This window comes from Ovis canadensis, chromosome 9 (genome assembly GCF_042477335.2).
Source record: "Ovis canadensis isolate MfBH-ARS-UI-01 breed Bighorn chromosome 9, ARS-UI_OviCan_v2, whole genome shotgun sequence".
Lineage (NCBI taxonomy): Eukaryota > Metazoa > Chordata > Mammalia > Artiodactyla > Bovidae > Ovis > Ovis canadensis.
Genome location: NC_091253.1, coordinates 30,816,903 through 30,826,250, shown reverse-complemented (window position 1 = coordinate 30,826,250; position 9,348 = coordinate 30,816,903).

Sequence of the window (9,348 nt, the reverse complement as noted above, 5' to 3'; positions counted from 1 at the left end):
GAGTCTAGAATTTGAGACAAATACATTTTCCCAATGCTTGTTGTGCCAAGCTCTGAACTACGTGCATGGGATGTGCCTGTGGCTATGAGCCAATTCTGGATTGCAGCCTGTTTTGTAAATAAAGTTTTTTGGAAATACAGCCACGCACGTTTGTTTACCCAGTGGCCATGGCTGTATTTCCAGTACAACAGCACAGCTGAGCAGTTACCACAGAGACTGTACGGCCCCTCAGAATCCAAAACATTTACTGTCAGGTGGTGTACGAAAGAGGTCTGCGAATACCTGGGACAGAGCAATGACTAGGGCGGGAGACAGAACAGCCAACAGCGATTCTACGAGCACAGCCCGACACTGGAAATAAGGCCAGGACGCAGAAGCGGAGCGGAAGATAGAGAGCTATTTAGCATCACTTGTCTCTACTGGAGAAAAGGGGACAGTTACCTTCCTAAAGGGCCTCCCTTGTGGCTCAGCTGGTAAAGAATCCGCCTGCAATGCCAAAGGCCTGGGTTCAATCCCTGGGGTGGGAAGATCCACTGGAGAAGGAAATGGCTACCCACTCCAGTATTCTGGCCTGGAGAATTCCACGGACTGTAAAGAGTCGGACAAGACTGAGCGCCTTTCACTTTGACTTTCACCTTCCTAAAAGGAAAAGTGAATGGCATCTGGCTACATGCTGGAAGATTAGCAGTACTTTGTAAAGCAGTGGGAGGACATTCCAGGCCTTCAGAGAGGCTCATTCAAAAGTGTCAAGGCACGAATCGAGTTGTTTTCCTCGGGACACCATAGTGAATGACAGAGATGAGGAGCTTCCCTGTCGGTCCAGTGATGAAGGATCTTCCTGCCCGTGAAAGGTTGCCATCCCTGCTCCCGGAAGATCCCACGCTGCGGAGAAGCTAAGCCCGCGTGCCACAACTACTGAAGCTTGCACACGCTAGGGCCTGTGCTCCGTAAGAGAGTCCACTGCAATGAGAAGCCTGGGCAGGACGATGAGGAATAGCCCCCACTCTCCGTAACTACAGAATGCTCGTGCGCAGCCATGAAGACCCATCAGAGCCGAAAAATAAATAGCATAAATAAAGCTTAAAAAAATAATAGAGATGAGACTCAGGGAAAACTTAGCTACAGTGAGTCGGGCAAGTGAAATGTATTATCATGTACTATCCCTGCCAGGCACCTCTTATCCCCATTTTTTAGAAGAGACTGAAATGAAAAAAAATTAAGTAACTTGTCTCAGTTCTCAAAATAAGGCATGAATTTTTTTCCAGGCTCCAAAGTCTCTATCTGACCCTCCACCACTCAGCAGGTAAATCACCGCCGCCCTCGGTCACCCAGCCTTGGCTAGGCCCCAGCAGCCGATTGTGCTGCCTATACACCTGTTTGCCAGAGACATCATGACAGAGGGGGTGTGCCAGCAGGTGGTAGGACCTCCCCAGGCGAGGCAGCCTTTGCAGCAGGAGTCACGACCACGCTTAACTCTGCAATAGCAAGACTGGCTCTCTTGTGTGTTGGGAATAAGCCTAAATGGATGTGAACAGGGGCCAGTGACCATTAATCATGATGAAAAGGAGCCCAAGTCACAAATTCCAGTTGAGTTCATCTTCCCTGCAACTCAAGTCATTCCCTCCCCTTATTTCATCTAGCAGCCCTGTATTCAAAGTCTGCAATCAACTTGGGCCTTAAGTAGCTACAGGAACCTTGGCAGGTTTGATTATATCCACTTCACCTTCACACTCCAGATCCAACAATGAAAATGTGTGAAGAGAGATGCCTCGTTTTCATATTAATGCATATTTAAAGGATCATAAAGGGACACTTCGACTTAAGCAATGGACAAAGGTCATAAAACTCTTTTTTTCAACATGCTATAAATTTATTTATTTTTTTTTTAGTTTTTATTTTTACTTTATTTTACTTTACAATACTGTATTGGTTTTGCCATACATTGACATGAATCCACCACGGGTGTACATGCGTTCCCAAACATGAACCCCCCTCCCACCTCTCTCCCCACAGCATTTCTCTGGGTCATCACCGTGCACCAGCCCCAAGCATGCTGTATCCTGCGTCAGACATAGACTGGTGATTCGATTCTTACATGATAGTATACCTGTTACAATGCCATTCTCCCAAATCATCCCACCCTCTCCCTCTCCCTCTGAGTCTCTTTTTGAGAATCTTAATGAACTCATTTAAGCTTTGAAAGAGGATCAACTGATTGAAAAATTTTGATATCTCTGTATTAAGGTAAGATGCAATAGTTCCTTTTTCTGAAAAAAGAGAAAAGTGGTCGTTACGCAAATTTATGAGAAGAACTGTGTTGTATTTACTTTTCATTGTGATGAAACAGGCAAAACATTGATTATTTTAACTATTTTAAGTGACACAGCTCAGCGGCGTTAAGTACATTCACATTGTTGTGTACTGTCCATCTCCAGCATTTTTTTCTTCTTCCCAAACTGAAACTTTGTGTATTAAGTGACAACTCCCCTTTCTCCCTTGGCTACTTCCAAACTCTGGCAACCATTACTCTGCTTTTCATCTCTATGAACGTGACTACTCTACGTGCCTCGCAGAAGTGGAATCATACAGTATTTGTCCTTTGGGGGGTGGCTTATTTCAATTAGCATCATATTCCCAAGGTTTACCCATGCTGTCACACATCATCAGAATTTTCTTTCTTTTTAGGTAGAATAATGTTAAAACACCTTCAGCTTTTGCTTATCTGGGAATGGTTTAATTTCTCTTTCACCTTTGAAGGACAATTTTGCTGGATATACCATTCTAGGTTGTTGACAGGTCTTTTTCTTTTTTCACATTAGAGTCCTTGTCATATTGCATTAAATTATTTTAATTTCTAAGTTTGATCATTCCCAACTCCCTGCCATATCTTAGTCGAGTTCTGATGCTTGATTTGTCTCTTCACACTGCATTTTGGCCTTTCAGTATGCCATATATATATGACAGAAAGGTGACATCTCAGCCGAGGTCTAACAGGTGAGTAGGAAAAAGCGGGATGAGGTAGGCATTCTATGTGGAGGTTGCAAAATGTAACATCTAAATCATATGTTATTTATTAACAAACGTTATTGTTATTATCTCATTCAGTGTCGTAGGCTGTAGAATCAGTGAGACCCAGGTTCAAATCCTATTTTTGTCACCTTTAGTTATGTGACCTTGGATAAGTCACCTGATCTTCCTGAGTCTCTGTCTTGTTCTCTGCATCACAAGGATACGCATATATAATTTCTAGGAATGCTACTAGAGGATAAGTTGATACAACATGGAACCCTGCTCTGTGACATTTAAAGGGGCTACAACACATTTCTCTTCCTATTCTTTTCAACCGGTTTAATGTTGCTCATCTTATGGATTCCAGAGTATTCTTGGACACCCAATAACTTCCATCAATTAACATCTACTAAAAGTATGAGATGCTGAACAAGTATTCCATGTGATTCAGTTCAGTTCAGTCACTCAGTTGTGTCCAAATCTTTGCGACCCCATGGACTGCAGCACGCCAGGCTTCCCTGTCCATCAACCACCTGGCAGGCCATGCTGTGAATTCCTCCTGAGCCACTATATGGCAAAGCATGCTGTTGTTTCTAGGAAAACTCATAATACAAATTCGTAAGATAGTAAAGGTATGTTTGTTGTTGTTGTTGTTTAGTCACTAAGTCACATCAGACTCTTTTGCAGCCCCATGGACTGTAGCCCACCAGGCTACTCTACCCTTGGGATGTCCCAGGCAAGAATACTGGAGTGGGTTGCCATTTCATTCTCCAGGGGATCTTCCAGACCCAGAAATGGAACACAAGTCTCTTGTATTGGCAGGCAGATTCTTTACCACCAAGCCACTAGGGAAGTCCAGGAAGGCATGTTACAAATTACTAAGTAACAGTGTCAATTCCAGACTTTTAACTTGAACTCTGCACAATACTCACACCTCAACCGACATTTGGACTTTTCTTGAAAATGCATTGTTTTGATCACAAAGGAAAAATAACTTTAAAATATTTTTGATTCAACACTTGGAGAGGATGGCCAGACCCCATGCAGATGGAGTTGGAATCTAGGCTTTCGCTCAGTTCCGTTTCGGTCCATGAGTAAATTGTAGTATGCCTGACACAAAATCATCTGTCATGCACTCTTATGCAAATGATAATTTTCTTCTGAAAACTATTTCCTTAGTGATGGTAAATCTTCAACTACTGTTGACAGATTCAATTTTGGGAAAGCACAAAAAAGTATAGAACACCTATGGAAATATAATTCAGCTCAGCCAATATTATTGAGCGGTTACTACCTGTCATTTGCTTGTTTGCTCTCAGATTCACCAAACACATTTGGCTCTCTGAGTCAAGCTCAGGCAGTGAGGCCACTTAGGAGAAGTGTCGCGGGCATGGAATAGACATACTAGAATGACCAGGAACTCACCGGGGGTGATGGAAAGGTGGCAAGGTTGGTGAAAACATTTCTGGGTTGGGTGGGAAAGTGCGATTGAACTCTTGCCAGGTACCCTCTGACTACTCTTTCTCCCTGTCTGTGTCTGAGCTTTCCAATCTAGTGAAGTGGCTTTGTGTACATTGTGTGTGTGTGTGTGTGTGTGTGTGTGTGTGTGAGTCAGTGGTGTCTGACTCATTGTGATCCCATGGACTGTAGCCCACAAGGCTCCTCTGTCCATGGAATTCTCTAGGTAAGAATACTGGAGTGGGTTGCCATGCCCTTCTCCAGGGGATCTTCCTGACCCAGGGATCAAACCTGGGTCTCCTGCACTGCAGGCAGATTCTTTACCATCTGAGCCACCAGTGGATGCCAGGTGTCCTCTGTGGCTGGACAGCATCTGCACCACATGCATATCCGCACCCCTGAGCCTACTCTCCACCCCCAGACCTATTGAATAGACAGGTCTTGGTTGGGTCCCACTGGGTTGTGCTTTAACAAGCTCCCACTAGTTCTGAAGTTTGAGACTCACTGGTCTGGATGAACTCAAAGTCTTATCTTATTCTAAGAGTCTATCATGGAGCCACTCTTGGCATTGGAAATGGAAAAAGAAGAAAGAGATTTCCCAGAAAAGGAGAAATGTTCATAGTTATGAAAAGCTCTCCATGTGGGCACCATGGATCTCTCTACTTTATCTGGGTCAAATGACTTTTCCCTTTGAAAACTCCTAAGTTTGACATCAAACTCTCCATGTTTTTCCTTCTGATTTGCACACTTTTGGGTCTTGGACCTCACCCAAAGACTTGGCACTTTTTGAACACTGCTCAGATTTTGATTTTCCCAAGTTTTCTGGCCTTTGATGTCTCCCCAGTTCAACAAGCAGCTTCGGGCAGCAGGCTCGGTGGCAGACCGCGCTGGCTCTGGGTCTGCTTCACCCATCTTTATCCCGGGGCCCAGGTTGAAGGGGCAGGGGCTCTCCTGGGCTTGCACTTTTCAAGGTAAATCCCTGAAGGCCGTGAGCCCAGCCAAACTGTGCCTGCACTTTAAATAGTACCTGTGTTATCCGCTCTTATTCAATATGTTCACTTCCTTCCTATTTTCCAAGCAGAAGTCAGTTGAGAAGAAAAGTATAATCTACTCCAAAGAGAGGGAGGGGGTGTCAAATGTGCTGAAAAATAATCTGATGAAAGAAGTAACAGTGTAGAATCATCACTGTCCCAGCCCTTGGTGTGAGGGTCTCACTTTCCTCCCAGGAATACTGCCGGCCTCATTCTCCTCTTACCCTGAAGGAAAGAGTTCAGTGACTTTTCCTCCTTTCCAGACTCTGCGTTTCTTTGATTTTTCTATAGTCCCCAACCTCCTTCAAGCACAATGTGACATGAATTCTGGAGGGAATTCCAGGCAAAACCTGCTCTCAGACTCTATTGCAGAGAAGACAGATAGTGACCCCTATGTCATCATGCCCCCTAAGTCACACTGAGCTGATCATCAGCCTGCCCATTTCTCTCCCGCACTATAAAGTGTAATCATCATACAAGTGTAGGAATCCAAATTCAGAAGGGAACTGTTCCTTCTACATCTTTGTGCTTTAATAGCAGTAGATGACTCCTTACACCTCCCATAGCTGGTGTATGAACATCAGAGGGTTTTTTTTTTGTGTGTGTGTGTGTTTTTTTTTTTTTTTCACATGAATGGATGTAAGCTGCACTGACCCATTCCTCTAAGGAGATCTACTTTTTACTGAATTAACTTTAGCTGCACAGTTGGGAAGGGATGGACATTGAATCAAAGTCTTCCCAGGAGCCAGTTATCCTCAGTTTCATCTTTATAGATTTCTCAGTAACTCCTATTTCAGCAAGCTAATCAAGAATAGAAGCCAACTGGAGCAGAGATGTCTAAGTGCCACCCCAACACTTGCTTTTACTTCCTTTCCTAACCTCTTCCAGAAACACCCTACTAGATGCACCCAGTTTAAAAAAAAATGTTTAATTAGATATGTAGGCACCTGCATGATCCAGTCAACTTGCCACATGAAATTAACCATCACACAGCTGGAGATTTTATTTGACCTTCACCCCCAGTCACCTGGGGCTTCCCTGGCGGCTCAGGGGTTAAAGCATCTGCCTCCAATGCATGAGACCCAGGTTCAATCCCTGGGTCGGGAAGATCCCCTGGAGAAGGAAATGGCAATCCACTCCAGTATTCTTGCCTGGAGAATCCCGTGGACAAGGAAGCCTAGTAGGTTACAATCCACGGAGTCGCAAAGAGTTGGACGTGACTGAGCGACTTCACCTCACCTCACCTTACCCAGTCCCCTGCGTTAGCTCCTGGACCACTGGGAGGAGGAGATGAAATAGAGCAGCAACCTCCTCTTTCTCTTTCCCCGTCTGCTGGTCACAGGGGGCAGCCTGGTGAAAACCGGAGTGGCCATCATGGACCCAGAAATGGAAACTGTTGAGATGGCAGAACAAGAAATTAAAAGGAACCCAGGTCCCCAGGGCCACCAAGCTGTTTTATCAACTCTACACTGCTCATGCTCAGACTGTTGTAGAAGATAAAAGTAAATGTCTCTGTAATGTAAACCACATTTGTTCTATTCTTTCTCTCTTACTGAAGCCAGAACACGTGTCTTAAAAAAACATATACCAGTCTCTCTGTCTCTTTATTGAGACACAAATACTTTGTACCCTTAAGTATGAGCACCGGCTCTTTCATTCAACATTCCATGAAAACATGTTCACTGAACAGCAAACGCATACAAGGCATTAACCTATGTGCTCAAGAGACAAGTGTGCTGACGTTACTTTGTCTCCTGCCTCTCCTGCTACCGTGCTGCCTGGGCTTTAGCCACGCCCTGCGTGTGTGCTGTCTCTTCAGTCACGTCTGACTCTTTTGTGACCCCCATGGACTGCAGTCCACCAGGCTCCTCTGTCCATGGGATTCTCCAGGCAAGAATACTAGAGTGGGTTTCCATGTCCTCCTCCAGGGGACCTTCCCTACCCAGGGGTTGAACCTGCATCTCTTACAAACTCCTGCATTGGCAGAAGGGTTCTTGACCACTAAGGGAAGCCACCTGGAAAGCCCTCCCAACACACTTCCATGTCTTTATGCCTTAGTATACACTCTCCCATCAGCCTGAATGCCTCCCTTCTCCTTTTTTAGCCCAAAGGCTCTTACCTGCAAAAGGAAAATCAAAACGGGATCAGCATTGCTAAGAGAACTGTCTAAAACAGAGCCGAGAAGACATGGAGGATGTGTGACTTACACACATCTCAGTCAGAAGGAATCTAGACTTGGATTACTTGTCTTAACAGGCATCCAGAACATGCGCATGATGTTCCAGAATCTTGAGACACTTATGGGACCTTACAGTAAATAACTCGTGACAATATGATTCTTGCCAGATGATTTAATGACCTTGAGTTTTTGCCTTTATAAGTCCCTGACTTTCTTCCCAAAATACCCTTATGGTTTTATTCTGATTCGTGTCTTTCAAACTGCAGTTTCTAAGATCCCAAATAAAGTTCTGGGTTCTCTGCAGCCAACAGACTGATGATTATTGGCCATAACTCATCTGAGCCTCAGTTTCCTCATCTGAAAAATGATCACAAGCAGCTGCTGTACGTAAAGCCCACAGACCTGTCCTTGGCCACAGTAGGTCTTCAGTAGGAACTGGTGCAGGTTCCTGTTCCCGGCCATGCTGCCCCCGTGGTGGAGCAAGTCTCTATTTGCAATTTTGGAAAGCCGGGATCTCGTACGATTATTTTTCCAGGTGAAGCCTCCAAGCTAACGGATGACTTTCCACTGCCTCCTTTCACAGTGAAGTGACAATGGTTCTTCTGATTGCTTTGTTTTTCCTCTTTATAAAGTAGCCAAGATAACAAACCTCATGCAATCTTGACTCTGCAATACATTTCCATTCTAATTAATAGCAGTCTTAATGGGGCAAGTTTTTTTCTGAAAATAAATTATATATATTCAGGTGTCTGGTTTTTACCGCCATTAAACTTAACTACCCTGTTTGTGTGTCTTTATTGCTCTCTCTCTTTTTTTTTAATAAAGACCATAAAAAAGAAGCTACGATACTACAGCCAGGGGCCAGGAGGAAGCTGCCTTTCATATTTCTAATAGCTTCAAATAAAATATGTTCAAGCACTCCCTGCCATCTGGCTGCAAAAGGTTGTTCAGAGGGTCCCTCCTCCTCCACCTTCTAAGCATCAATTCTACTTTCCAATTCCTTGGCTAGATTAAATTTATGAACTGCTCAACCCTTGGGTGATAAATGTGTTGATTGTGACCATATCCTCTTTCCGGTTTCCAATTAACATGATTGGTATGGAATCTACAGAGACAGCTTAGGTCTTGAAACTTGCATCTTGCAGCTCAGGAGCTGAGTCAGCACAGATTTCAGCATCCCTTCCCCCTCTTCTGTTGTTTCTCTACTCACATACCTTCGGAACATTTAACAATATCTCAATATTATTTCCATCCATTTGGAAGAAAAACCTGGATTTAAAATCTGCAGCAGCAATCGGTAATTTTTCTTTAAAAATTTCTGTGGAGTACAAGTAATTTTGTATAACATTTTCATACTATGGGCAGCTTCATATTTGCATAGGAAAATAGGCTGAGTTTCTAATCAGGCAGTATTACAAGTGATTGCGATGCTTTTTTGTAAATGCAAAGAGATGGGAAAGGTAGAGAGTAATAAAGAAATGGAATGGCTCCAGGGTGTTCACGAAAAGCTGATTGCCTTTAACGTCTGCGTTATTCTAACAGCCCACTTCCAAATCCCAAGACGAGAGTGGAAGATCTAAACAGAGGCTCTCACTCCTCCTCCTCCTCCTCCTCCTCCTCCTCCTTCTCCTGTCTGTCATTGTCAGCTTCCAACATCTCTTGCCCACCACT